We start from the raw sequence: 6,000 nt of genomic DNA, 5'->3' as shown, positions 1-6,000 counted from the left end.
AATTTTGTGATATTTTGTGATATTTGTGAGGTTATTTGTAGAGCGCGACGTTCGCTCCGGAGGGAGCATCTTGGCGCTAAAGATCCTGAGTGGCCAGTCCTGGGGTTGAAGGAGGGATTAGATGGCCGCTTTAGAGTAGTCATCGGAGAGTTTGAAAATCCAGGTCTTTAAGAGCTTTCTAAAGGGTTTTTCCAGCGTCTGTTGTCTGAGAGTTTTGGGCAGGTTGTTCCATGCTTTCGTGGCCAAAGAGCTTAAGGTTTTGCCACCCTTAGTCTTTAGGTTATATTTGGCCGGGAGGATAAGATTATCAAGAGACGAGCGTAGGGAACGACTAGGGGTGTAGTGGGGGAAGCGACTGGAGAGGTATTTAGGGCCGGTTTTGCTGAAGGCACGGAAGGCAGTGATCAGAATTTTAAAAAGAATTCTCTTATGGAGAGGCAGCCAGTGTAGTAAGCGGAGGGCGGCGGAGATAGAGGATCTGCGAGGTAACCTAAGTACTAGTCGTGCGGCGGAGTGAAGCACACTTTGAAGTTTTGATAGTGTGTTCTTTTTTGCCCCTGCAAGAAGGCCGTTGCAATAGTCTAGGCGGGAAATTATAAGCGCTACTGTAACAGTTTTCCTGGCATCGATAGGCAGGAAGTTGAAGAATTTTCTGAGAGATTTGATTATTCCAAAGCATTTTCCAGCTACCGTTCTAGCATGTAAGTCAAAGGAGAGGTCAGAGTCAAAGATAACGCCGAGATTTCTGGCGGATGTAACAGTCTGGGGAGGAACAGCTGAATCGTCTGGCCACCAGAGGGCTGGGTTGAAGGAAGCGTTTCTTCCAATTGGAAGGATCTCAGTTTTGTTGGAATTGCATTTTAAATGGTTGCGATCCATCCAGCGGAAGACTTCAGTTAGACAGAGTTTAAGGTTGAGCTCGGCGTCAGTGGAATTGTCTTCTAGTGGCACGATGAGTTGTGTGTCATCGGCGTAAGAGGTGACTGGTATGCCGAAGGAATCGATCAGAGACAAGAGGGGAGTGAGATAAATATTAAAAAGAAGGGGACTCAGGATGGACCCCTGCGGTACACCTGATGAGACCAGCTTCTCTTTCGAGTGAAAGGGACCTAGGGCGACAGTTTGTGAACGGTCGGTAAGGAAAGACTTAATCCAGGCTAAAACAGTGTCGGTGACGCCAATGTCCCTCAATCTACTGATGACGATGGAGTGGGATATGGTATCAAACGCCGCCGTTAAGTCAAGGAGGATGAGAATAGAATTTTTCCTCTGATCTTGTAACAATCTGATGGTATCTGATAGCTCTATCAGTGCAGTTTCAGTCGAGTGTTTTGGACGGAAGCCCGATTGTTTAGGATGTAGAATGTTGTTTTCTTCCAAGTGGCGTTTTAACTCTCTGTAGACTAGTTGCTCCGTTATTTTTCCCAGGGCAGGGAGTAGTGAAATTGGGCGGAGGTTGGTCAGGTCTGTCGGGGACTTGTTGGCCTTTTTCATTAGGGGTTTAACAATTCCCTTCTTCCAACGACTGGGGACATGTCCTGTGAGGAGTGAAGAATTAACTATTTTGTTTGTGAAGTATTTTCGGGGGACTGGGATCCGAAGGGGAACCGGATTTGCAGGCCAAGATAATTTCTTTGGTTTGCGCTAACGTGGCCGGAGGAAAGCTTCTAAGAATGCCGACACTCGATTCCGGGAGGGAGGGAACAAGGGGGGCATCCGGGATAGGAAAGTGGTTTTGGATGGAGGCAATTTTATCTTCAAAGTAGTCAGAGATTTGGTCACAGAGGTCTTGAGATGGAGGTATTTCCGGTAGGAGTGCTTTGGGTTGAGTAAATGATTTTACTATTTTGAACAGCGTCTTTTGTTTTTGGCTGGCGTCTTTAATGGCATTAACGTAAAAGGTTTTTTTGGCTGATTTAATTTTTGAGAGATACGTTTTCCTAATTAAAATATAGGAAAGGCGATTGGCCTCATCGTATTTCTTACGCCATTTACGTTCTGCCTTCTTACAAAGCAAATGAGCGGTAGCTAGGTCAGGAGTGAACCAAGGGGCATTAGTTTTGGTTTTTTGTTGGGAGGAATAGGGACGCTTGGGGGAGATTCTGGAGTTAATTTCCTGAGAGATCCAGTTGTGAAAGTGGTCGGCGTCGATTTCGACGTTCCCCGATAAAGTGGGGGATTGAGCAGGCATAAGGGGTTTGAGACTAATGTTTTCTTGGACCTTTTTCCAGTTAATAGAGTTAGTAAAGTGGGGGTTGGGTTTATTGCCAGGGGGCAAATTCGCTATCTTAATGTGGAATGGGATCAACGAGTGATCGGACCAGATCTGTGGCAGAGGGGGAAGGGTGGTTAAGGAAGGAAGGTTAGAGCACACACCATCAAGGGTATGACCAAGAGAGTGCGTTGGAAGAGTGACGAGCTGCTGGATGTTGAACATATCCAGAGTTTGGGAGAAATTGATGGATTGTGCATCGGTTTTGGATTCAAGATGTAAATTGAAATCGCCGAGTAGGGTAAAGTGCGAGTATTTTAGAGAGAAGTATCCCAAGGAGTCACATAATGAGTCAAGAAACTCAGTAGCATTGCCGGGTGGGCGATAGATAAGGCCGCCTGAGAAGGAGGTGTGTTCATTCAATTTAATTGAAAAACCTAACCCTTCTGTTTTTTTCAATGGTTCTAAATTGAAAGTATGACAGGTGAAGATGCTCTTAAGTATAATGGCGACCCCACCGCCTCTCCCCTTAGCTCTATCTTGTCTAAAAAACGAGTAACCTTGGGGTAGGGCAATGGCAATATCGGGGTTGCTATCTTCCGTTAACCATGTTTCGGTTATCATTAAGCAGTCAAGATCTTCATTAATGATGAGATCGTGAATATCTTGATTGTGCTTGCACATGGATCGTGCATTAATAAGACCTCCTTTGAATGGAGGCTGGGAAGTCTTGGGGGGTGATAGAGCGGCTGGAGTGAAGTCTAGGTTAGTAAAGGTCCAGCGGCAGCGCTTGCAGCTAACTGAGCCGGTTAGTGTGGCTGGATCAAGTATGCAGGGACAGTGCTTGGAGCCCTGTAGTTGGTTAAGTTCACTAGCCTGGTAGTGAATGTAGGAGGAAGAATGTACAGAGTCTCCTGCGCCTGTCGCGGTCTTGGCGCGGACGGGCTTGCCTTAGGCGCCCCATCGGCGCGCAAACGGCGCTCCCGCTGCGCTCGTCCGCTGCGCTTCCTAAACATACACATTTTCTAGAGGAGGAGGAGAGGGCGTGGCCTATCAGGTGGGCGTGGTTTAGCGCGCACGCCTATGCTGATGGCGGCGGCTGAGGGTAAATAAAGTGCGCGACAGCATTAAAATCGGCTGCGTGCAGTTGGCAGATTTAGCTTTTAAAAACACAGGTAATTAGGTCAGTGACACCACACAACAAGTTTTAAAAAGATGCGAGTGAGCAATTTTGTAGTACCTCCAGCACCCGGCTTTCCGCCTCAGGTCTGGGTCAGGAATCAATGTTTGGACGCTGGTATTCAGCGTTTAAGTAGGCGGGCAAGTGGGCGTGGCCTATCAGGTGGGCGTGGTTTAGCGCGCACGCCTATGCTGATGGCAGCGGCTGAAGGTAAATAAAGTGCGCGACAGCGTTAAAATCGGCTGCGTGCAGTTGGCAGATTTAGCTTTTAAAAACACAGGTAATTAGGTCAGTGACACCACACAACAAGTTTTAAAAAGATGCGAGTGAGCAATTTTGTAGTACCTCCAGCACCCGGCTTTACGCCTCAGGTCTGGGTCAGGAATCAATGTTTGGACGCTGGTATTCAGCGTTTAAGTAGGCGGGCAAGTGGGCGTGGCCTATCAGGTGGGCGTGGTTTAGTGTGCACGCCTATGCTGATGGCGGCGGCTGAAGGTAAATAAAGTGCGCGACAGCGTTAAAATCGGCTGCGTGCAGTTGGCAGATTTAGCTTTTAAAAACACAGGTAATTAGGTCAGTGATACCACACAACAAGTTTTAAAAAGATGCGAGTGAGCAATTTTGTAGTACCTCCAGCACCCGGCTTTCCGCCTCAGGTCTGGGTCAGGAATCAATGTTTGGACGCTGGTATTCAGCGTTTAAGTAGGCGGGCAAGTGGGCGTGGCCTATCAGGTGGGCGTGGTTTAGCGCGCACGCCTATGCTGATGGCGGCGGCTGAAAGTAAATAAAGTGCGCGACAGCGTTAAAATCGGCTGCGTGCAGTTGGCAGATTTAGCTTTTAAAAACACAGGTAATTAGGTCAGTGACACCACACAACAAGTTTTAAAAAGATGCGAGTGAGCAATTTTGTAGTACCTCCAGCACCTGGCTTTCCGCCTCAGGTCTGGGTCAGGAATCAAAAAAAATCAAGGAATAAACCTTTAAGTATGTTAAGGTTTATGAGCACAAAAGACTGAGTCACAGTCATACATATGAAGATGGTGAGGGGAATGGGGAAGTACTGACCAAGAAGAAATAAAGTAGGTTCTCGTATGAGAGATGGAAAGAATATGAAGGTACATATGGAGTGAGGGGCAGCTGGATAGCAGTCAACATGGGGTGGGGTCACATACAGAGAATGTCTGATTCAGAGTATGTTTCCTGTGGAAGACAATAAGTTTCCGGAGGGATTACGAGCAGCAGCCCCCAGATAATTTCAGTTTCTGAACCAAGAAGTGTGAGTACTCCGAAATTAGGAGTGTATGCACCAAGTTTGTATACTGCACTTCCATCAACGGGAATCCAGCATAGGGAAAATGTGTTCAGAACAGCTAATCCCACAGATCAAGTGAGCTGAGGCACGTAAGGATGCATACAGAAGGACTTCCATATACTTTATTTTTAATCTACACTTCTATGACAGACAGAAAATAAAAATGCTGCATCTGCTACAATCGGACATATGTAGTTTTATATCAAGAGGGACAAATCATGTGGCTTAGCTCAAAAATTGAAGCACTCTATGCAAAACGTCTGTATTACACTGTATCAAACGAGAAATTAATAACTTTGGTAACAGTCTACTATAAGAAATGGATAACAGTTGCCCCCTGTTTAATAATAATAGCACAGTAGGGAGCCAGTCTTGCCACAGAACGGTGAATTTTATTATCCCATGGCGTTTAAGAACTCGGTAGTGTACTCCAGATATTTTGTACTTGCACAATTGTGTTGCAGCGCTTTAAACGTCTTAAACGCAATAAGCACTATACAAGCCAATACATTACATAAAGTGACATCCTCCCCTCGCCACTTCTGTGTACCTTTCCCCTTCAGATGCAGCGCTTTGACCCTATCTGCATGTGGCATAAGCACTATCTATGCAAACTGCTGACATATTACATCGGGTTTTCCTGTTCCCTCTCTCTAATTCCTTTTCTCCTTCCACTTGTTTCTCCTCACCTTTACTGCTTCCTTAAAGTACTAAGTTGCACTATAAATGTAGGGCAACTTTACTGTCGTATAATAAGCAGCCAACGTGACATAACTTCCAGGTTCCTTTCTTCTCTCTCTCCGGCTCCCTCCTGTGTCCACTCCTTCCCTTGCTTGCCCCCGCTCTGCGCATGCGCCAGCTGTTTGCAAGCGTTTATTAACAAAAGGAAAACATAGTCTGGGAATCACAGAGGCGGGTAACAGGGGGTCCTCAAGCATTGGCATTGCCAATAGGTCTCGCTTGTGGGACCTTATAAGTATTTAGTTTTGCAGCACAATATCCGATTATGCAACAAGGATATTGTGCTGCAAAACTAAATACTTATAAGGTCCCACAAATGCGAGACCTATTGGCAATGCCAATGCTTGTTTTTTTGTTCTAATATCTTTATTAATTTAAAAAGAGGACATATAAATAGTTAAATACAATAAAAAGTGATACACTGACCAAGAGCAATACAAGAACTTAGATGTAAAGTCATCATATATAGTTCCTACAATCAAAGCAGAAAGTATATTGCAAAAAGAAAATCAATATCATAGAGGAACCATATAAAAAATGTTAAAAATAAATAAA

Source organism: Lissotriton helveticus, chromosome 3_1, assembly GCF_964261635.1.
Source record: "Lissotriton helveticus chromosome 3_1, aLisHel1.1, whole genome shotgun sequence".
Lineage (NCBI taxonomy): Eukaryota > Metazoa > Chordata > Amphibia > Caudata > Salamandridae > Lissotriton > Lissotriton helveticus.
The sequence above is the reverse complement of the archived record's forward strand: the minus strand, read 5'-3'. Positions refer to the sequence as shown.